Raw genomic sequence first — 22,239 nt, 5'->3', positions numbered from 1 at the left:
AACATTGAAGGGAGGCCTGAATTGTCCTGTGCTCCAGAATGTTGATGGGAAGGCGGGCTCCCTCCAAAGAATAAGTCCCCTGCATTCAAAAGGGCACCCAGGACTGATCTTTAGCCTGATAGGCTGATATGTACAGTGGGAATTTTTCAAGTCGTTGGAGGCAGGGTCTTGCCTGGGTCCAGCGCTGGGTCGGTGGGCTACCACGCTTGGGAGACTGAGGGGTGACATTCAGCTTGCGCAATACTGAAAATGTTAGAAATGGATGGACTCCACGGCAGGCACTGCTGAGATTTGAACTCAGGATCTCCTGTTTACTAGACAGGCGCTTTCACCAACTAAGCCACAGCGCCCCACTTGGGGGATAGCTCTTTGTGAGAATTTTTCAAATCTTTGGAGGCAAGGTCTTCCCTCAAGCTAGCACTGGGTTGGAAACCTACCACGCTTGGGAGACTCAAGGCTGCCATTAAGCTTGCGCAAAACTGAAAACGTTATAAATGGAAAGACTCCACGGCAGGCACTGCTGAGATTTGAACTCAGGATCTCCTGTTTACTAGACAGGCGCTTTCACCAACTAAGCCACAGCGCCTCACGTGGTGCACATCCTTTGCAACCCAGTCAAGTGCAGAGTGGGTGCAGGGGGCAGTGCAGGGCGTAACAGGAATGCGGGGGCTGGAGCTGGGGGGTATTGGGGGGGGGGCGGCTCGCACAGAAGTTAAAGCTGTGGACAGAGGGGAGTACAAAAGTGGGACAGGGTGGGTCTGACTGAGTGCAGAGGGGAGAGCTGTGGATTGGGCTGAGGAGGGGGCATGGAAGGGAGGTAGAATGTCTAGGTCCAGGTTGACAGTGCCTTTTTTTCTATGTGTACAAGACCTTTGTGCCATGAAATGCTTTACGTTAAGCACGTTTACATTGATTACGAACTAAACTACCGACGAGGATGGGATTCGAACCCATGCGTGCAGAGCACAATGGATTAGCAGTCCATCGCCTTACCCACTCGGCCACCTCGTCATGTGTAACCTAGAACCTTGGGCCGTTTCTTGTCTGTGGCTTTTGAGAAGGGCTTAGCCAGATTCCGGCAATCTGGGAGGGCGCACGGAGAGTCAGCCAGGAGACTGAGTATGTCTGAGCACCACGTCCTCCTGGGGCAATATGCTTCCTTCTGAGAGGCACCACCTTCGGTGACCCCCTTGGTGATTGACGTAGGCCATAGCCATGGCATTGTCCAACTGGATTCCCATCTGAGGTTCTCACAGAAGAAGAGGTATGCAACATTGAAGGGAGGCCTGAATTGTCCTGTGCTCCAGAATGTTGATGGGAAGGCGGGCTCCCTCCAAAGAATAAGTCCCCTGCATTCAAAAGGGCACCCAGGACTGATCTTTAGCCTGATAGGCTGATATGTACAGTGGGAATTTTTCAAGTCGTTGGAGGCAGGGTCTTGCCTGGGTCCAGCGCTGGGTCGGTGGGCTACCACGCTTGGGAGACTGAGGGGTGACATTCAGCTTGCGCAATACTGAAAATGTTAGAAATGGATGGACTCCACGGCAGGCACTGCTGAGATTTGAACTCAGGATCTCCTGTTTACTAGACAGGCGCTTTCACCAACTAAGCCACAGCGCCCCACTTGGGGGATAGCTCTTTGTGAGAATTTTTCAAATCTTTGGAGGCAAGGTCTTCCCTCAAGCTAGCACTGGGTTGGAAACCTACCACGCTTGGGAGACTCAAGGCTGCCATTAAGCTTGCGCAAAACTGAAAACGTTATAAATGGAAAGACTCCACGGCAGGCACTGCTGAGATTTGAACTCAGGATCTCCTGTTTACTAGACAGGCGCTTTCACCAACTAAGCCACAGCGCCTCACGTGGTGCACATCCTTTGCAACCCAGTCAAGTGCAGAGTGGGTGCAGGGGGCAGTGCAGGGCGTAACAGGAATGCGGGGGCTGGAGCTGGGGGGTATTGGGGGGGGGGCGGCTCGCACAGAAGTTAAAGCTGTGGACAGAGGGGAGTACAAAAGTGGGACAGGGTGGGTCTGACTGAGTGCAGAGGGGAGAGCTGTGGATTGGGCCGAGGAGGGGGCATGGAAGGGAGGTAGAATGTCTAGGTCCAGGTTGACAGTGCCTTTTTTTCTATGTGTACAAGACCTTTGTGCCATGAAATGCTTTACGTTAAGCACGTTTACATTGATTACGAACTAAACTACCGACGAGGATGGGATTCGAACCCATGCGTGCAGAGCACAATGGATTAGCAGTCCATCGCCTTAACCGCTCGGCCACCTCGTCATGTGTAACCTAGAACCTTGGGCCGTTTCTTGTCTGTGGCTTTTGAGAAGGCCTTAGCCAGATTCCGGCAATCTGGGAGGGCGCACGGAGAGTCAGCCAGGAGACTGAGTATGTCTGAGCACCACGTCCTCCTGGGGCAATATGCTTCCTTCTGAGAGGCACCACCTTCGGTGACCCCCTTGGTGATTGACGTAGGCCATAGCCATGGCATTGTCCAACTGGATTCCCATCTGAGGTTCTCACAGAAGAAGAGGTATGCAACATTGAAGGGAGGCCTGAATTGTCCTGTGCTCCAGAATGTTGATGGGAAGGCGGGCTCCCTCCAAAGAATAAGTCCCCTGCATTCAAAAGGGCACCCAGGACTGATCTTTAGCCTGATAGGCTGATATGTACAGTGGGAATTTTTCAAGTCGTTGGAGGCAGGGTCTTGCCTGGGTCCAGCGCTGGGTCGGTGGGCTACCACGCTTGGGAGACTGAGGGGTGACATTCAGCTTGCGCAATACTGAAAATGTTAGAAATGGATGGACTCCACGGCAGGCACTGCTGAGATTTGAACTCAGGATCTCCTGTTTACTAGACAGGCGCTTTCACCAACTAAGCCACAGCGCCCCACTTGGGGGATAGCTCTTTGTGAGAATTTTTCAAATCTTTGGAGGCAAGGTCTTCCCTCAAGCTAGCACTGGGTTGGAAACCTACCACGCTTGGGAGACTCAAGGCTGCCATTAAGCTTGCGCAAAACTGAAAACGTTATAAATGGAAAGACTCCACGGCAGGCACTGCTGAGATTTGAACTCAGGATCTCCTGTTTACTAGACAGGCGCTTTCACCAACTAAGCCACAGCGCCTCACGTGGTGCACATCCTTTGCAACCCAGTCAAGTGCAGAGTGGGTGCAGGGGGCAGTGCAGGGCGTAACAGGAATGCGGGGGCTGGAGCTGGGGGGTATTGGGGGGGGGGCGGCTCGCACAGAAGTTAAAGCTGTGGACAGAGGGGAGTACAAAAGTGGGACAGGGTGGGTCTGACTGAGTGCAGAGGGGAGAGCTGTGGATTGGGCCGAGGAGGGGGCATGGAAGGGAGGTAGAATGTCTAGGTCCAGGTTGACAGTGCCTTTTTTTCTATGTGTACAAGACCTTTGTGCCATGAAATGCTTTACGTTAAGCACGTTTACATTGATTACGAACTAAACTACCGACGAGGATGGGATTCGAACCCATGCGTGCAGAGCACAATGGATTAGCAGTCCATCGCCTTAACCACTCGGCCACCTCGTCATGTGTAACCTAGAACCTTGGGCCGTTTCTTGTCTGTGGCTTTTGAGAAGGCCTTAGCCAGATTCCGGCAATCTGGGAGGGCGCACGGAGAGTCAGCCAGGAGACTGAGTATGTCTGAGCACCACGTCCTCCTGGGGCAATATGCTTCCTTCTGAGAGGCACCACCTTCGGTGACCCCCTTGGTGATTGACGTAGGCCATAGCCATGGCATTGTCCAACTGGATTCCCATCTGAGGTTCTCACAGAAGAAGAGGTATGCAACATTGAAGGGAGGCCTGAATTGTCCTGTGCTCCAGAATGTTGATGGGAAGGCGGGCTCCCTCCAAAGAATAAGTCCCCTGCATTCAAAAGGGCACCCAGGACTGATCTTTAGCCTGATAGGCTGATATGTACAGTGGGAATTTTTCAAGTCGTTGGAGGCAGGGTCTTGCCTGGGTCCAGCGCTGGGTCGGTGGGCTACCACGCTTGGGAGACTGAGGGGTGACATTCAGCTTGCGCAATACTGAAAATGTTAGAAATGGATGGACTCCACGGCAGGCACTGCTGAGATTTGAACTCAGGATCTCCTGTTTACTAGACAGGCGCTTTCACCAACTAAGCCACAGCGCCCCACTTGGGGGATAGCTCTTTGTGAGAATTTTTCAAATCTTTGGAGGCAAGGTCTTCCCTCAAGCTAGCACTGGGTTGGAAACCTACCACGCTTGGGAGACTCAAGGCTGCCATTAAGCTTGCGCAAAACTGAAAACGTTATAAATGGAAAGACTCCACGGCAGGCACTGCTGAGATTTGAACTCAGGATCTCCTGTTTACTAGACAGGCGCTTTCACCAACTAAGCCACAGCGCCTCACGTGGTGCACATCCTTTGCAACCCAGTCAAGTGCAGAGTGGGTGCAGGGGGCAGTGCAGGGCGTAACAGGAATGCGGGGGCTGGAGCTGGGGGGTATTGGGGGGGGGGGCGGCTCGCACAGAAGTTAAAGCTGTGGACAGAGGGGAGTACAAAAGTGGGACAGGGTGGGTCTGACTGAGTGCAGAGGGAGAGCTGTGGATTGGGCCGAGGAGGGGGCATGGAAGGGAGGTAGAATGTCTAGGTCCAGGTTGACAGTGCCTTTTTTTCTATGTGTACAAGACCTTTGTGCCATGAAATGCTTTACGTTAAGCACGTTTACATTGATTACGAACTAAACTACCGACGAGGATGGGATTCGAACCCATGCGTGCAGAGCACAATGGATTAGCAGTCCATCGCCTTAACCACTCGGCCACCTCGTCATGTGTAACCTAGAACCTTGGGCCGTTTCTTGTCTGTGGCTTTTGAGAAGGGCTTAGCCAGATTCCGGCAATCTGGGAGGGCGCACGGAGAGTCAGCCAGGAGACTGAGTATGTCTGAGCACCACGTCCTCCTGGGGCAATATGCTTCCTTCTGAGAGGCACCACCTTCGGTGACCCCCTTGGTGATTGACGTAGGCCATAGCCATGGCATTGTCCAACTGGATTCCCATCTGAGGTTCTCACAGAAGAAGAGGTATGCAACATTGAAGGGAGGCCTGAATTGTCCTGTGCTCCAGAATGTTGATGGGAAGGCGGGCTCCCTCCAAAGAATAAGTCCCCTGCATTCAAAAGGGCACCCAGGACTGATCTTTAGCCTGATAGGCTGATATGTACAGTGGGAATTTTTCAAGTCGTTGGAGGCAGGGTCTTGCCTGGGTCCAGCGCTGGGTCGGTGGGCTACCACGCTTGGGAGACTGAGGGGTGACATTCAGCTTGCGCAATACTGAAAATGTTAGAAATGGATGGACTCCACGGCAGGCACTGCTGAGATTTGAACTCAGGATCTCCTGTTTACTAGACAGGCGCTTTCACCAACTAAGCCACAGCGCCCCACTTGGGGGATAGCTCTTTGTGAGAATTTTTCAAATCTTTGGAGGCAAGGTCTTCCCTCAAGCTAGCACTGGGTTGGAAACCTACCACGCTTGGGAGACTCAAGGCTGCCATTAAGCTTGCGCAAAACTGAAAACGTTATAAATGGAAAGACTCCACGGCAGGCACTGCTGAGATTTGAACTCAGGATCTCCTGTTTACTAGACAGGCGCTTTCACCAACTAAGCCACAGCGCCTCACGTGGTGCACATCCTTTGCAACCCAGTCAAGTGCAGAGTGGGTGCAGGGGGCAGTGCAGGGCGTAACAGGAATGCGGGGGCTGGAGCTGGGGGGTATTGGGGGGGGGGCGGCTCGCACAGAAGTTAAAGCTGTGGACAGAGGGGAGTACAAAAGTGGGACAGGGTGGGTCTGACTGAGTGCAGAGGGGAGAGCTGTGGATTGGGCCGAGGAGGGGGCATGGAAGGGAGGTAGAATGTCTAGGTCCAGGTTGACAGTGCCTTTTTTTCTATGTGTACAAGACCTTTGTGCCATGAAATGCTTTACGTTAAGCACGTTTACATTGATTACGAACTAAACTACCGACGAGGATGGGATTCGAACCCATGCGTGCAGAGCACAATGGATTAGCAGTCCATCGCCTTAACCACTCGGCCACCTCGTCATGTGTAACCTAGAACCTTGGGCCGTTTCTTGTCTGTGGCTTTTGAGAAGGGCTTAGCCAGATTCCGGCAATCTGGGAGGGCGCACGGAGAGTCAGCCAGGAGACTGAGTATGTCTGAGCACCACGTCCTCCTGGGGCAATATGCTTCCTTCTGAGAGGCACCACCTTCGGTGACCCCCTTGGTGATTGACGTAGGCCATAGCCATGGCATTGTCCAACTGGATTCCCATCTGAGGTTCTCACAGAAGAAGAGGTATGCAACATTGAAGGGAGGCCTGAATTGTCCTGTGCTCCAGAATGTTGATGGGAAGGCGGGCTCCCTCCAAAGAATAAGTCCCCTGCATTCAAAAGGGCACCCAGGACTGATCTTTAGCCTGATAGGCTGATATGTACAGTGGGAATTTTTCAAGTCGTTGGAGGCAGGGTCTTGCCTGGGTCCAGCGCTGGGTCGGTGGGCTACCACGCTTGGGAGACTGAGTGGTGACATTCAGCTTGCGCAATACTGAAAATGTTAGAAATGGATGGACTCCACGGCAGGCACTGCTGAGATTTGAACTCAGGATCTCCTGTTTACTAGACAGGCGCTTTCACCAACTAAGCCACAGCGCCCCACTTGGGGGATAGCTCTTTGTGAGAATTTTTCAAATCTTTGGAGGCAAGGTCTTCCCTCAAGCTAGCACTGGGTTGGAAACCTACCACGCTTGGGAGACTCAAGGCTGCCATTAAGCTTGCGCAAAACTGAAAACGTTATAAATGGAAAGACTCCACGGCAGGCACTGCTGAGATTTGAACTCAGGATCTCCTGTTTACTAGACAGGCGCTTTCACCAACTAAGCCACAGCGCCTCACGTGGTGCACATCCTTTGCAACCCAGTCAAGTGCAGAGTGGGTGCAGGGGGCAGTGCAGGGCGTAACAGGAATGCGGGGGCTGGAGCTGGGGGGTATTGGGGGGGGGCGGCTCGCACAGAAGTTAAAGCTGTGGACAGAGGGGAGTACAAAAGTGGGACAGGGTGGGTCTGACTGAGTGCAGAGGGGAGAGCTGTGGATTGGGCCGAGGAGGGGGCATGGAAGGGAGGTAGAATGTCTAGGTCCAGGTTGACAGTGCCTTTTTTTCTATGTGTACAAGACCTTTGTGCCATGAAATGCTTTACGTTAAGCACGTTTACATTGATTACGAACTAAACTACCGACGAAGATGGGATTCGAACCCATGCGTGCAGAGCACAATGGATTAGCAGTCCATCGCCTTAACCACTCGGCCACCTCGTCATGTGTAACCTAGTACCTTGGGCCGTTTCTTGTCTGTGGCTTTTGAGAAGGGCTTAGCCAGATTCCGGCAATCTGGGAGGGCGCACGGAGAGTCAGCCAGGAGACTGAGTATGTCTGAGCACCACGTCCTCCTGGGGCAATATGCTTCCTTCTGAGAGGCACCACCTTCGGTGACCCCCTTGGTGATTGACGTAGGCCATAGCCATGGCATTGTCCAACTGGATTCCCATCTGAGGTTCTCACAGAAGAAGAGGTATGCAACATTGAAGGGAGGCCTGAATTGTCCTGTGCTCCAGAATGTTGATGGGAAGGCGGGCTCCCTCCAAAGAATAAGTCCCCTGCATTCAAAAGGGCACCCAGGACTGATCTTTAGCCTGATAGGCTGATATGTACAGTGGGAATTTTTCAAGTCGTTGGAGGCAGGGTCTTGCCTGGGTCCAGCGCTGGGTCGGTGGGCTACCACGCTTGGGAGACTGAGGGGTGACATTCAGCTTGCGCAATACTGAAAATGTTAGAAATGGATGGACTCCACGGCAGGCACTGTTGAGATTTGAACTCAGGATCTCCTGTTTACTAGACAGGCGCTTTCACCAACTAAGCCACAGCGCCCCACTTGGGGGATAGCTCTTTGTGAGAATTTTTCAAATCTTTGGAGGCAAGGTCTTCCCTCAAGCTAGCACTGGGTTGGAAACCTACCACGCTTGGGAGACTCAAGGCTGCCATTAAGCTTGCGCAAAACTGAAAACGTTATAAATGGAAAGACTCCACGGCAGGCACTGCTGAGATTTGAACTCAGGATCTCCTGTTTACTAGACAGGCGCTTTCACCAACTAAGCCACAGCGCCTCACGTGGTGCACATCCTTTGCAACCCAGTCAAGTGCAGAGTGGGTGCAGGGGGCAGTGCAGGGCGTAACAGGAATGCGGGGGCTGGAGCTGGGGGGTATTGGGGGGGGCGGCTCGCACAGAAGTTAAAGCTGTGGACAGAGGGGAGTACAAAAGTGGGACAGGGTGGGTCTGACTGAGTGCAGAGGGGAGAGCTGTGGATTGGGCCGAGGAGGGGGCATGGAAGGGAGGTAGAATGTCTAGGTCCAGGTTGACAGTGCCTTTTTTTCTATGTGTACAAGACCTTTGTGCCATGAAATGCTTTACGTTAAGCACGTTTACATTGATTACGAACTAAACTACCGACGAGGATGGGATTCGACCCCATGCGTGCAGAGCACAATGGATTAGCAGTCCATCGCCTTAACCACTCGGCCACCTCGTCATGTGTAACCTAGAACCTTGGGCCGTTTCTTGTCTGTGGCTTTTGAGAAGGGCTTAGCCAGATTCCGGCAATCTGGGAGGGCGCACGGAGAGTCAGCCAGGAGACTGAGTATGTCTGAGCACCACGTCCTCCTGGGGCAATATGCTTCCTTCTGAGAGGCACCACCTTCGGTGACCCCCTTGGTGATTGACGTAGGCCATAGCCATGGCATTGTCCAACTGGATTCCCATCTGAGGTTCTCACAGAAGAAGAGGTATGCAACATTGAAGGGAGGCCTGAATTGTCCTGTGCTCCAGAATGTTGATGGGAAGGCGGGCTCCCTCCAAAGAATAAGTCCCCTGCATTCAAAAGGGCACCCAGGACTGATCTTTAGCCTGATAGGCTGATATGTACAGTGGGAATTTTTCAAGTCGTTGGAGGCAGGGTCTTGCCTGGGTCCAGCGGGCTACCACGCTTGGGAGACTGAGGGGTGACATTCAGCTTGCGCAATACTGAAAATGTTAGAAATGGATGGACTCCACGGCAGGCACTGCTGAGATTTGAACTCAGGATCTCCTGTTTACTAGACAGGCGCTTTCACCAACTAAGCCACAGCGCCCCACTTGGGGGATAGCTCTTTGTGAGAATTTTTCAAATCTTTGGAGGCAAGGTCTTCCCTCAAGCTAGCACTGGGTTGGAAACCTACCACGCTTGGGAGACTCAAGGCTGCCATTAAGCTTGCGCAAAACTGAAAACGTTATAAATGGAAAGACTCCACGGCAGGCACTGCTGAGATTTGAACTCAGGATCTCCTGTTTACTAGACAGGCGCTTTCACCAACTAAGCCACAGCGCCTCACGTGGTGCACATCCTTAGCAACCCAGTCAAGTGCAGAGTGGGTGCAGGGGGCAGTGCAGGGCGTAACAGGAATGCGGGGGCTGGAGCTGGGGGGTATTGGGGGGGGGGGGGGGGCTCGCACAGAAGTTAAAGCTGTGGACAGAGGGGAGTACAAAAGTGGGACAGGGTGGGTCTGACTGAGTGCAGAGGGGAGAGCTGTGGATTGGGCCGAGAAGGGGGCATGGAAGGGAGGTAGAATGTCTAGGTCCAGGTTGACAGTGCCTTTTTTTCTATGTGTACAAGACCTTTGTGCCGTGAAATGCTTTACGTTAAGCACGTTTACATTGATTACGAACTAAACCACCGACGAGGATGGGATTCGAACCCATGCGTGCAGAGCACAATGGATTAGCAGTCCATCGCCTTAACCACTCGGCCACCTCGTCATGTGTAACCTAGAACCTTGGGCCGTTTCTTGTCTGTGGCTTTTGAGAAGGGCTTAGCCAGATTCCGGCAATCTGGGAGGGCGCACGGAGAGTCAGCCAGGAGACTGAGTATGTCTGAGCACCACGTCCTCCTGGGGCAATATGCTTCCTTCTGAGAGGCACCACCTTCGGTGACCCCCTTGGTGATTGACGTAGGCCATAGCCATGGCATTGTCCAACTGGATTCCCATCTGAGGTTCTCACAGAAGAAGAGGTATGCAACATTGAAGGGAGGCCTGAATTGTCCTGTGCTCCAGAATGTTGATGGGAAGGCGGGCTCCCTCCAAAGAATAAGTCCCCTGCATTCAAAAGGGCACCCAGGACTGATCTTTAGCCTGATAGGCTGATATGTACAGTGGGAATTTTTCAAGTCGTTGGAGGCAGGGTCTTGCCTGGGTCCAGCGCTGGGTCGGTGGGCTACCACGCTTGGGAGACTGAGGGGTGACATTCAGCTTGCGCAATACTGAAAATGTTAGAAATGGATGGACTCCACGGCAGGCACTGCTGAGATTTGAACTCAGGATCTCCTGTTTACTAGACAGGCGCTTTCACCAACTAAGCCACAGCGCCCCACTTGGGGGATAGCTCTTTGTGAGAATTTTTCAAATCTTTTGGAGGCAAGGTCTTCCCTCAAGCTAGCACTGGGTTGGAAACCTACACGCTTGGGAGACTCAAGGCTGCCATTAAGCTTGCGCAAAACTGAAAACGTTATAAATGGAAAGACTCCACGGCAGGCACTGCTGAGATTTGAACTCAGGATCTCCTGTTTACTAGACAGGCGCTTTCACCAACTAAGCCACAGCGCCTCACGTGGTGCACATCCTTTGCAACCCAGTCAAGTGCAGAGTGGGTGCAGGGGGCAGTGCAGGGCGTAACAGGAATGCGGGGGCTGGAGCTGGGGGTATTGGGGGGGGGCGGCTCGCACAGAAGTTAAAGCTGTGGACAGAGGGGAGTACAAAAGTGGGACAGGGTGGGTCTGACTGAGTGCAGAGGGGAGAGCTGTGGATTGGGCCGAGGAGGGGGCATGGAAGGGAGGTAGAATGTCTAGGACCAGGTTGACAGTGCCTTTTTTTCTATGTGTACAAGACCTTTGTGCCATGAAATGCTTTACGTTAAGCACGTTTACATTGATTACGAACTTAACTACCGACGAGGATGGGATTCGAACCCATGCGTGCAGAGCACAATGGATTAGCAGTCCATCGCCTTAACCACTCGGCCACCTCGTCATGTGTAACCTAGAACCTTGGGCCGTTTCTTGTCTGTGGCTTTTGAGAAGGGCTTAGCCAGATTCCGGCAATCTGGGAGGGCGCACGGAGAGTCAGCCAGGAGACTGAGTATGTCTGAGCACCACGTCCTCCTGGGGCAATATGCTTCCTTCTGAGAGGCACCACCTTCGGTGACCCCCTTGGTGATTGACGTAGGCCATAGCCATGGCATTGTCCAACTGGATTCCCATCTGAGGTTCTCACAGAAGAAGAGGTATGCAACATTGAAGGGAGGCCTGAATTGTCCTGTGCTCCAGAATGTTGATGGGAAGGCGGGCTCCCTCCAAAGAATAAGTCCCCTGCATTCAAAAGGGCACCCAGGACTGATCTTTAGCCTGATAGGCTGATATGTACAGTGGGAATTTTTCAAGTCGTTGGAGGCAGGGTCTTGCCTGGGTCCAGCGCTGGGTCGGTGGGCTACCACGCTTGGGAGACTGAGGGGTGACATTCAGCTTGCGCAATACTGAAAATGTTAGAAATGGATGGACTCCACGGCAGGCACTGCTGAGATTTGAACTCAGGATCTCCTGTTTACTAGACAGGCGCTTTCACCAACTAAGCCACAGCGCCCCACTTGGGGGATAGCTCTTTGTGAGAATTTTTCAAATCTTTGGAGGCAAGGTCTTCCCTCAAGCTAGCACTGGGTTGGAAACCTACCACGCTTGGGAGACTCAAGGCTGCCATTAAGCTTGCGCAAAACTGAAAACGTTATAAATGGAAAGACTCCACGGCAGGCACTGCTGAGATTTGAACTCAGGATCTCCTGTTTACTAGACAGGCGCTTTCACCAACTAAGCCACAGCGCCTCACGTGGTGCACATCCTTTGCAACCCAGTCAAGTGCAGAGTGGGTGCAGGGGGCAGTGCAGGGCGTAACAGGAATGCGGGGGCTGGAGCTGGGGGGTATTGGGGGGGGGGCGGCTCGCACAGAAGTTAAAGCTGTGGACAGAGGGGAGTACAAAAGTGGGACAGGGTGGGTCTGACTGAGTGCAGAGGGGAGAGCTGTGGATTGGGCCGAGGAGGGGGCATGGAAGGGAGGTAGAATGTCTAGGTCCAGGTTGACAGTGCCTTTTTTTCTATGTGTACAAGACCTTTGTGCCATGAAATGCTTTACGTTAAGCACGTTTACATTGATTACGAACTAAACTACCGACGAGGATGGGATTCGAACCCATGCGTGCAGAGCACAATGGATTAGCAGTCCATCGCCTTAACCACTCGGCCACCTCGTCATGTGTAACCTAGAACCTTGGGCCGTTTCTTGTCTGTGGCTTTTGAGAAGGGCTTAGCCAGATTCCGGCAATCTGGGAGGGCGCACGGAGAGTCAGCCAGGAGACTGAGTATGTCTGAGCACCACGTCCTCCTGGGGCAATATGCTTCCTTCTGAGAGGCACCACCTTCGGTGACCCCCTTGGTGATTGACGTAGGCCATAGCCATGGCATTGTCCAACTGGATTCCCATCTGAGGTTCTCACAGAAGAAGAGGTATGCAACATTGAAGGGAGGCCTGAATTGTCCTGTGCTCCAGAATGTTGATGGGAAGGCGGGCTCCCTCCAAAGAATAAGTCCCCTGCATTCAAAAGGGCACCCAGGACTGATCTTTAGCCTGATAGGCTGATATGTACAGTGGGAATTTTTCAAGTCGTTATAGGCAGGGTCTTGCCTGGGTCCAGCGCTGGGTCGGTGGGCTACCACGCTTGGGAGACTGAGGGGTGACATTCAGCTTGCGCAATACTGAAAATGTTAGAAATGGATGGACTCCACGGCAGGCACTGCTGAGATTTGAACTCAGGATCTCCTGTTTACTAGACAGGCGCTTTCACCAACTAAGCCACAGCGCCCCACTTGGGGGATAGCTCTTTGTGAGAATTTTTCAAATCTTTGGAGGCAAGGTCTTCCCTCAAGCTAGCACTGGGTTGGAAACCTACCACGCTTGGGAGACTCAAGGCTGCCATTAAGCTTGCGCAAAACTGAAAACGTTATAAATGGAAAGACTCCACGGCAGGCACTGCTGAGATTTGAACTCAGGATCTCCTGTTTACTAGACAGGCGCTTTCACCAACTAAGCCACAGCGCCTCACGTGGTGCACATCCTTTGCAACCCAGTCAAGTGCAGAGTGGGTGCAGGGGGCAGTGCAGGGCGTAACAGGAATGCGGGGGCTGGAGCTGGGGGGTATTGGGGGGGGGCGGCTCGCACAGAAGTTAAAGCTGTGGACAGAGGGGAGTACAAAAGTGGGACAGGGTGGGTCTGACTGAGTGCAGAGGGGAGAGCTGTGGATTGGGCCGAGGAGGGGGCATGGAAGGGAGGTAGAATGTCTAGGTCCAGGTTGACAGTGCCTTTTTTTCTATGTGTACAAGACCTTTGTGCCATGAAATGCTTTACGTTAAGCACGTTTACATTGATTACGAACTAAACTACCGACGAGGATGGGATTCGAACCCATGCGTGCAGAGCACAATGGATTAGCAGTCCATCGCCTTAACCACTCGGCCACCTCGTCATGTGTAACCTAGAACCTTGGGCCGTTTCTTGTCTGTGGCTTTTGAGAAGGGCTTAGCCAGATTCCGGCAATCTGGGAGGGCGCACGGAGAGTCAGCCAGGAGACTGAGTATGTCTGAGCACCACGTCCTCCTGGGGCAATATGCTTCCTTCTGAGAGGCACCACCTTCGGTGACCCCCTTGGTGATTGACGTAGGCCATAGCCATGGCATTGTCCAACTGGATTCCCATCTGAGGTTCTCACAGAAGAAGAGGTATGCAACATTGAAGGGAGGCCTGAATTGTCCTGTGCTCCAGAATGTTGATGGGAAGGCGGGCTCCCTCCAAAGAATAAGTCCCCTGCATTCAAAATGGCACCCAGGACTGATCTTTAGCCTGATAGGCTGATATGTACAGTGGGAATTTTTCAAGTCGTTGGAGGCAGGGTCTTGCCTGGGTCCAGCGCTGGGTCGGTGGGCTACCACGCTTGGGAGACTGAGGGGTGACATTCAGCTTGCGCAATACTGAAAATGTTAGAAATGGATGGACTCCACGGCAGGCACTGCTGAGATTTGAACTCAGGATCTCCTGTTTACTAGACAGGCGCTTTCACCAACTAAGCCACAGCGCCCCACTTGGGGGATAGCTCTTTGTGAGAATTTTTCAAATCTTTGGAGGCAAGGTCTTCCCTCAAGCTAGCACTGGGTTGGAAACCTACCACGCTTGGGAGACTCAAGGCTGCCATTAAGCTTGCGCAAAACTGAAAACGTTATAAATGGAAAGACTCCACGGCAGGCACTGCTGAGATTTGAACTCAGGATCTCCTGTTTACTAGACAGGCGCTTTCACCAACTAAGCCACAGCGCCTCACGTGGTGCACATCCTTTGCAACCCAGTCAAGTGCAGAGTGGGTGCAGGGGGCAGTGCAGGGCGTAACAGGAATGCAGGGGCTGGAGCTGGGGGGTATTGGGGGGGGGCGGCTCGCACAGAAGTTAAAGCTGTGGACAGAGGGGAGTACAAAAGTGGGACAGGGTGGGTCTGACTGAGTGCAGAGGGGAGAGCTGTGGATTGGGCCGAGGAGGGGGCATGGAAGGGAGGTAGAATGTCTAGGTCCAGGTTGACAGTGCCTTTTTTTCTATGTGTACAAGACCTTTGTGCCATGAAATGCTTTACGTTAAGCACGTTTACATTGATTACGAACTAAACTACCGACGAGGATGGGATTCGAACCCATGCGTGCAGAGCACAATGGATTAGCAGTCCATCGCCTTAACCACTCGGCCACCTCGTCATGTGTAACCTAGAACCTTGGGCCGTTTCTTGTCTGTGGCTTTTGAGAAGGGCTTAGCCAGATTCCGGCAATCTGGGAGGGCGCACGGAGAGTCAGCCAGGAGACTGAGTATGTCTGAGCACCACGTCCTCCTGGGGCAATATGCTTCCTTCTGAGAGGCACCACCTTCGGTGACCCCCTTGGTGATTGACGTAGGCCATAGCCATGGCATTGTCCAACTGGATTCCCATCTGAGGTTCTCACAGAAGAAGAGGTATGCAACATTGAAGGGAGGCCTGAATTGTCCTGTGCTCCAGAATGTTGATGGGAAGGCGGGCTCCCTCCAAAGAATAAGTCCCCTGCATTCAAAAGGGCACCCAGGACTGATCTTTAGCCTGATAGGCTGATATGTACAGTGGGAATTTTTCAAGTCGTTGGAGGCAGGGTCTTGCCTGGGTCCAGCGCTGGGTCGGTGGGCTACCACGCTTGGGAGACTGAGGGGTGACATTCAGCTTGCGCAATACTGAAAATGTTAGAAATGGATGGACTCCACGGCAGGCACTGCTGAGATTTGAACTCAGGATCTCCTGTTTACTAGACAGGCGCTTTCACCAACTAAGCCACAGCGCCCCACTTGGGGGATAGCTCTTTGTGAGAATTTTTCAAATCTTTGGAGGCAAGGTCTTCCCTCAAGCTAGCACTGGGTTGGAAACCTACCACGCTTGGGAGACTCAAGGCTGCCATTAAGCTTGCGCAAAACTGAAAACGTTATAAATGGAAAGACTCCACGGCAGGCACTGCTGAGATTTGAACTCAGGATCTCCTGTTTACTAGACAGGCGCTTTCACCAACTAAGCCACAGCGCCTCACGTGGTGCACATCCTTTGCAACCCAGTCAAGTGCAGAGTGGGTGCAGGGGGCAGTGCAGGGCGTAACAGGAATGCGGGGGCTGGAGCTGGGGGGTATTGGGGGGGGGGGGCGGCTCGCACAGAAGTTAAAGCTGTGGACAGAGGGGAGTACAAAAGTGGGACAGGGTGGGTCTGACTGAGTGCAGAGGGGAGAGCTGTGGATTGGGCCGAGGAGGGGGCATGGAAGGGAGGTAGAATGTCTAGGTCCAGGTTGACAGTGCCTTTTTTTCTATGTGTACAAGACCTTTGTGCTATGAAATGCTTTACGTTAAGCACGTTTACATTGATTACAAACTAAACTACCGACGAGGATGGGATTCGAACCCATGCGTGCAGAGCACAATCGATTAGCAGTCCATCGCCTTAACCACTCGGCCACCTCGTCATGTGTAACCTAGAACCTTGGGCCGTTTCTTGTCTGTGGCTTTTGAGAAGGGCTTAGCCAGATTCCGGCAATCTGGGAGGGCGCACGGAGAGTCAGCCAGGAGACTGAGTATGTCTGAGCACCACGTCCTCCTGGGGCAATATGCTTCCTTCTGAGAGGCACCACCTTCGGTGACCCCCTTGGTGATTGACGTAGGCCATAGCCATGGCATTGTCCAACTGGATTCCCATCTGAGGTTCTCACAGAAGAAGAGGTATGCAACATTGAAGGGAGGCCTGAATTGTCCTGTGCTCCAGAATGTTGATGGGAAGGCGGGCTCCCTCCAAAGAATAAGTCCCCTGCATTCAAAAGGGCACCCAGGACTGATCTTTAGCCTGATAGGCTGATATGTACAGTGGGAATTTTTCAAGTCGTTGGAGGCAGGGTCTTGCCTGGGTCCAGCGCTGGGTCGGTGGGCTACCACGCTTGGGAGACTGAGGGGTGACATTCAGCTTGCGCAATACTGAAAATGTTAGAAATGGATGGACTCCACGGCAGGCACTGCTGAGATTTGAACTCAGGATCTCCTGTTTACTAGACAGACGCTTTCACCAACTAAGCCACAGCGCCCCACTTGGGGGATAGCTCTTTGTGAGAATTTTTCAAATCTTTGGAGGCAAGGTCTTCCCTCAAGCTAGCACTGGGTTGGAAACCTACCACGCTTGGGAGACTCAAGGCTGCCATTAAGCTTGCGCAAAACTGAAAACGTTATAAATGGAAAGACTCCACGGAAGGCACTGCTGAGATTTGAACTCAGGATCTCCTGTTTACTAGACAGGCGCTTTCACCAACTAAGCCACAGCGCCTCACGTGGTGCACATCCTTTGCAACCCAGTCAAGTGCAGAGTGGGTGCAGGGGGCAGTGCAGGGCGTAACAGGAATGCAGGGGCTGGAGCTGGGGGGTATTGGGGGGGGGCGGCTCGCACAGAAGTTAAAGCTGTGGACAGAGGGGAGTACAAAAGTGGGACAGGGTGGGTCTGACTGAGTGCAGAGGGGAGAGCTGTGGATTGGGCCGAGGAGGGGGCATGGAAGGGAGGTAGAATGTCTAGGTCCAGGTTGACAGTGCCTTTTTTTCTATGTGTACAAGACCTTTGTGCCATGAAATGCTTTACGTTAAGCACGTTTACATTGATTACGAACTAAACTACCGACGAGGATGGGATTCGAACCCATGCGTGCAGAGCACAATGGATTAGCAGTCCATCGCCTTAACCACTCGGCCACCTCGTCATGTGTAACCTAGAACCTTGGGCCGTTTCTTGTCTGTGGCTTTTGAGAAGGGCTTAGCCAGATTCCGGCAATCTGGGAGGGCGCACGGAGAGTCAGCCAGGAGACTGAGTATGTCTGAGCACCACGTCCTCCTGGGGCAATATGCTTCCTTCTGAGAGGCACCACCTTCGGTGACCCCCTTGGTGATTGACGTAGGCCATAGCCATGGCATTGTCCAACTGGATTCCCATCTGAGGTTCTCACAGAAGAAGAGGTATGCAACATTGAAGGGAGGCCTGAATTGTCCTGTGCTCCAGAATGTTGATGGGAAGGCGGGCTCCCTCCAAAGAATAAGTCCCCTGCATTCAAAAGGGCACCCAGGACTGATCTTTAGCCTGATAGGCTGATATGTACAGTGGGAATTTTTCAAGTCGTTGGAGGCAGGGTCTTGCCTGGGTCCAGCGCTGGGTCGGTGGGCTACCACGCTTGGGAGACTGAGGGGTGACATTCAGCTTGCGCAATACTGAAAATGTTAGAAATGGATGGACTCCACGGCAGGCACTGCTGAGATTTGAACTCAGGATCTCCTGTTTACTAGACAGGCGCTTTCACCAACTAAGCCACAGCGCCCCACTTGGGGGATAGCTCTTTGTGAGAATTTTTCAAATCTTTGGAGGCAAGGTCTTCCCTCAAGCTAGCACTGGGTTGGAAACCTACCACGCTTGGGAGACTCAAGGCTGCCATTAAGCTTGCGCAAAACTGAAAACGTTATAAATGGAAAGACTCCACGGCAGGCACTGCTGAGATTTGAACTCAGGATCTCCTGTTTACTAGACAGGCGCTTTCACCAACTAAGCCACAGCGCCTCACGTGGTGCACATCCTTTGCAACCCAGTCAAGTGCAGAGTGGGTGCAGGGGGCAGTGCAGGGCGTAACAGGAATGCGGGGGCTGGAGCTGGGGGGTATTGGGGGGGGGGGCGGCTCGCACAGAAGTTAAAGCTGTGGACAGAGGGGAGTACAAAAGTGGGACAGGGTGGGTCTGACTGAGTGCAGAGGGGAGAGCTGTGGATTGGGCCGAGGAGGGGGCATGGAAGGGAGGTAGAATGTCTAGGTCCAGGTTGACAGTGCCTTTTTTTCTATGTGTACAAGACCTTTGTGCCATGAAATGCTTTACGTTAAGCACGTTTACATTGATTACAAACTAAACTACCGACGAGGATGGGATTCGAACCCATGCGTGCAGAGCACAATGGATTAGCAGTCCATCGCCTTAACCACTCGGCCACCTCGTCATGTGTAACCTAGAACCTTGGGCCGTTTCTTGTCTGTGGCTTTTGAGAAGGGCTTAGCCAGATTCCGGCAATCTGGGAGGGCGCACGGAGAGTCAGCCAGGAGACTGAGTATGTCTGAGCACCACGTCCTCCTGGGGCAATATGCTTCCTTCTGAGAGGCACCACCTTCGGTGACCCCCTTGGTGATTGACGTAGGCCATAGCCATGGCATTGTCCAACTGGATTCCCATCTGAGGTTCTCACAGAAGAAGAGGTATGCAACATTGAAGGGAGGCCTGAATTGTCCTGTGCTCCAGAATGTTGATGGGAAGGCGGGCTCCCTCCAAAGAATAAGTCCCCTGCATTCAAAAGGGCACCCAGGACTGATCTTTAGCCTGATAGGCTGATATGTACAGTGGGAATTTTTCAAGTCGTTGGAGGCAGGGTCTTGCCTGGGTCCAGCGCTGGGTCGGTGGGCTACCACGCTTGGGAGACTGAGGGGTGACATTCAGCTTGCGCAATACTGAAAATGTTAGAAATGGATGGACTCCACGGCAGGCACTGCTGAGATTTGAACTCAGGATCTCCTGTTTACTAGACAGGCGCTTTCACCAACTAAGCCACAGCGCCCCACTTGGGGGATAGCTCTTTGTGAGAATTTTTCAAATCTTTGGAGGCAAGGTCTTCCCTCAAGCTAGCACTGGGTTGGAAACCTACCACGCTTGGGAGACTCAAGGCTGCCATTAAGCTTGCGCAAAACTGAAAACGTTATAAATGGAAAGACTCCACGGCAGGCACTGCTGAGATTTGAACTCAGGATCTCCTGTTTACTAGACAGGCGCTTTCACCAACTAAGCCACAGCGCCTCACGTGGTGCACAGCCTTTGCAACCCAGTCAAGTGCAGAGTGGGTGCAGGGGGCAGTGCAGGGCGTAACAGGAATGCGGGGGCTGGAGCTGGGGGGTATTGGGGGGGGGCGGCTCGCACAGAAGTTAAAGCTGTGGACAGAGGGGAGTACAAAAGTGGGACAGGGTGGGTCTGACTGAGTGCAGAGGGGAGAGCTGTGGATTGGGCCGAGGAGGGGGCATGGAAGGGAGGTAGAATGTCTAGGTCCAGGTTGACAGTGCCTTTTTTTCTATGTGTACAAGACCTTTGTGCCATGAAATGCTTTACGTTAAGCACGTTTACATTGATTACGAACTAAACTACCGACGAGGATGGGATTCGAACCCATGCGTGCAGAGCACAATGGATTAGCAGTCCATCGCCTTAACCACTCGGCCACCTCGTCATGTGTAACCTAGAACCTTGGGCCGTTTCTTGTCTGTGGCTTTTGAGAAGGGCTTAGCCAGATTCCGGCAATCTGGGAGGGCGCACGGAGAGTCAGCCAGGAGACTGAGTATGTCTGAGCACCACGTCCTCCTGGGGCAATATGCTTCCTTCTGAGAGGCACCACCTTCGGTGACCCCCTTGGTGATTGACGTAGGCCATAGCCATGGCATTGTCCAACTGGATTCCCATCTGAGGTTCTCACAGAAGAAGAGGTATGCAACATTGAAGGGAGGCCTGAATTGTCCTGTGCTCCAGAATGTTGATGGGAAGGCGGGCTCCCTCCAAAGAATAAGTCCCCTGCATTCAAAAGGGCACCCAGGACTGATCTTTAGCCTGATAGGCTGATATGTACAGTGGGAATTTTTCAAGTCGTTGGAGGCAGGGTCTTGCCTGGGTCCAGCGCTGGGTCGGTGGGCTACCACGCTTGGGAGACTGAGGGGTGACATTCAGCTTGCGCAATACTGAAAATGTTAGAAATGGATGGACTCCACGGCAGGCACTGCTGAGATTTGAACTCAGGATCTCCTGTTTACTAGACAGGCGCTTTCACCAACTAAGCCACAGCGCCCCACTTGGGGGATAGCTCTTTGTGAGAATTTTTCAAATCTTTGGAGGCAAGGTCTTCCCTCAAGCTAGCACTGGGTTGGAAACCTACCACGCTTGGGAGACTCAAGGCTGCCATTAAGCTTGCGCAAAACTGAAAACGTTATAAATGGAAAGACTCCACGGCAGGCACTGCTGAGATTTGAACTCAGGATCTCCTGTTTACTAGACAGGCGCTTTCACCAACTAAGCCACAGCGCCTCACGTGGTGCACATCCTTTGCAACCCAGTCAAGTGCAGAGTGGGTGCAGGGGGCAGTGCAGGGCGTAACAGGAATGCGGGGGCTGGAGCTGGGGGGTATTGGGGGGGGGCGGCTCGCACAGAAGTTAAAGCTGTGGACAGAGGGGAGTACAAAAGTGGGACAGGGTGGGTCTGACTGAGTGCAGAGGGGAGAGCTGTGGATTGGGCCGAGGAGGGGGCATGGAAGGGAGGTAGAATGTCTAGGTCCAGGTTGACAGTGCCTTTTTTTCTATGTGTACAAGACCTTTGTGCCATGAAATGCTTTACGTTAAGCACGTTTACATTGATTACGAACTAAACTACCGACGAGGATGGGATTCAAACCCATGCGTGCAGAGCACAATGGATTAGCAGTCCATCGCCTTAACCACTCGGCCACCTCGTCATGTGTAACCTAGAACCTTGGGCCGTTTCTTGTCTGTGGCTTTTGAGAAGGGCTTAGCCAGATTCCGGCAATCTGGGAGGGCGCACGGAGAGTCAGCCAGGAGACTGAGTATGTCTGAGCACCACGTCCTCCTGGGGCAATATGCTTCCTTCTGAGAGGCACCACCTTCGGTGACCCCCTTGGTGATTGACGTAGGCCATAGCCATGGCATTGTCCAACTGGATTCCCATCTGAGGTTCTCACAGAAGAAGAGGTATGCAACATTGAAGGGAGGCCTGAATTGTCCTGTGCTCCAGAATGTTGATGGGAAGGCGGGCTCCCTCCAAAGAATAAGTCCCCTGCATTCAAAAGGGCACCCAGGACTGATCTTTAGCCTGATAGGCTGATATGTACAGTGGGAATTTTTCAAGTCGTTGGAGGCAGGGTCTTGCCTGGGTCGGTGGGCTACCACGCTTGGGAGACTGAGGGGTGACATTCAGCTTGCGCAATACTGAAAATGTTAGAAATGGATGGACTCCACGGCAGGCACTGCTGAGATTTGAACTCAGGATCTCCTGTTTACTAGACAGGCGCTTTCACCAACTAAGCCACAGCGCCCCACTTGGGGGATAGCTCTTTGTGAGAATTTTTCAAATCTTTGGAGGCAAGGTCTTCCCTCAAGCTAGCACTGGGTTGGAAACCTACCACGCTTGGGAGACTCAAGGCTGCCATTAAGCTTGCGCAAAACTGAAAACGTTATAAATGGAAAGACTCCACGGCAGGCACTGCTGAGATTTGAACTCAGGATCTCCTGTTTACTAGACAGGCGCTTTCACCAACTAAGCCACAGCGCCTCACGTGGTGCACATCCTTTGCAACCCAGTCAAGTGCAGAGTGGGTGCAGGGGGCAGTGCAGGGCGTAACAGGAATGCGGGGGCTGGAGC

The 22,239-nt window shown here is 52.8% G+C and overlaps 17 non-coding genes across 17 annotated transcripts; all 17 read right to left on the bottom strand.

Moving 5' to 3' along the window:
* Positions 1-929: 929 nt before the first annotated feature.
* Positions 930-1,011, bottom strand: TRNAS-GCU (transfer RNA serine (anticodon GCU)). The gene has a single exon. It is a non-coding gene; the product is annotated as a tRNA-Ser (tRNA).
* Positions 1,012-2,199: 1,188 nt separating this feature from the next.
* Positions 2,200-2,281, bottom strand: TRNAS-GCU (transfer RNA serine (anticodon GCU)). Its single transcript has one exon. It is a non-coding gene; the product is annotated as a tRNA-Ser (tRNA).
* A 1,188-nt stretch (positions 2,282-3,469) lies between these two features.
* TRNAS-GCU (transfer RNA serine (anticodon GCU)) lies at positions 3,470-3,551 on the bottom strand. Its single transcript has one exon. It is a non-coding gene; the product is annotated as a tRNA-Ser (tRNA).
* A 1,188-nt stretch (positions 3,552-4,739) lies between these two features.
* On the bottom strand, positions 4,740-4,821 carry TRNAS-GCU (transfer RNA serine (anticodon GCU)). Its single transcript has one exon. It is a non-coding gene; the product is annotated as a tRNA-Ser (tRNA).
* A 1,188-nt stretch (positions 4,822-6,009) lies between these two features.
* Positions 6,010-6,091, bottom strand: TRNAS-GCU (transfer RNA serine (anticodon GCU)). The gene has a single exon. It is a non-coding gene; the product is annotated as a tRNA-Ser (tRNA).
* A 1,187-nt stretch (positions 6,092-7,278) lies between these two features.
* On the bottom strand, positions 7,279-7,360 carry TRNAS-GCU (transfer RNA serine (anticodon GCU)). Its single transcript has one exon. It is a non-coding gene; the product is annotated as a tRNA-Ser (tRNA).
* A 1,186-nt stretch (positions 7,361-8,546) lies between these two features.
* Positions 8,547-8,628, bottom strand: TRNAS-GCU (transfer RNA serine (anticodon GCU)). The gene has a single exon. It is a non-coding gene; the product is annotated as a tRNA-Ser (tRNA).
* Positions 8,629-9,808: 1,180 nt separating this feature from the next.
* TRNAS-GCU (transfer RNA serine (anticodon GCU)) lies at positions 9,809-9,890 on the bottom strand. Its single transcript has one exon. It is a non-coding gene; the product is annotated as a tRNA-Ser (tRNA).
* Positions 9,891-11,076: 1,186 nt separating this feature from the next.
* On the bottom strand, positions 11,077-11,158 carry TRNAS-GCU (transfer RNA serine (anticodon GCU)). Its single transcript has one exon. It is a non-coding gene; the product is annotated as a tRNA-Ser (tRNA).
* A 1,188-nt stretch (positions 11,159-12,346) lies between these two features.
* TRNAS-GCU (transfer RNA serine (anticodon GCU)) lies at positions 12,347-12,428 on the bottom strand. Its single transcript has one exon. It is a non-coding gene; the product is annotated as a tRNA-Ser (tRNA).
* A 1,187-nt stretch (positions 12,429-13,615) lies between these two features.
* On the bottom strand, positions 13,616-13,697 carry TRNAS-GCU (transfer RNA serine (anticodon GCU)). The gene has a single exon. It is a non-coding gene; the product is annotated as a tRNA-Ser (tRNA).
* Positions 13,698-14,884: 1,187 nt separating this feature from the next.
* Positions 14,885-14,966, bottom strand: TRNAS-GCU (transfer RNA serine (anticodon GCU)). Its single transcript has one exon. It is a non-coding gene; the product is annotated as a tRNA-Ser (tRNA).
* A 1,190-nt stretch (positions 14,967-16,156) lies between these two features.
* Positions 16,157-16,238, bottom strand: TRNAS-GCU (transfer RNA serine (anticodon GCU)). Its single transcript has one exon. It is a non-coding gene; the product is annotated as a tRNA-Ser (tRNA).
* Positions 16,239-17,425: 1,187 nt separating this feature from the next.
* Positions 17,426-17,507, bottom strand: TRNAS-GCU (transfer RNA serine (anticodon GCU)). The gene has a single exon. It is a non-coding gene; the product is annotated as a tRNA-Ser (tRNA).
* A 1,189-nt stretch (positions 17,508-18,696) lies between these two features.
* On the bottom strand, positions 18,697-18,778 carry TRNAS-GCU (transfer RNA serine (anticodon GCU)). The gene has a single exon. It is a non-coding gene; the product is annotated as a tRNA-Ser (tRNA).
* A 1,187-nt stretch (positions 18,779-19,965) lies between these two features.
* On the bottom strand, positions 19,966-20,047 carry TRNAS-GCU (transfer RNA serine (anticodon GCU)). Its single transcript has one exon. It is a non-coding gene; the product is annotated as a tRNA-Ser (tRNA).
* A 1,187-nt stretch (positions 20,048-21,234) lies between these two features.
* Positions 21,235-21,316, bottom strand: TRNAS-GCU (transfer RNA serine (anticodon GCU)). The gene has a single exon. It is a non-coding gene; the product is annotated as a tRNA-Ser (tRNA).
* Between the last annotated feature and the right edge of the window lie 923 nt (positions 21,317-22,239).

This window comes from Lithobates pipiens, unplaced genomic scaffold, assembly GCF_037356315.1.
Source record: "Lithobates pipiens isolate NorthernLeopardFrog02 unplaced genomic scaffold, aLitPip1_a1.2 Scaffold_8, whole genome shotgun sequence".
In the NCBI taxonomy this organism is placed as follows: Eukaryota; Metazoa; Chordata; class Amphibia; order Anura; family Ranidae; genus Lithobates; species Lithobates pipiens.
The sequence above is the reverse complement of the archived record's forward strand: the minus strand, read 5'-3'. Positions and strand labels throughout refer to the sequence as shown.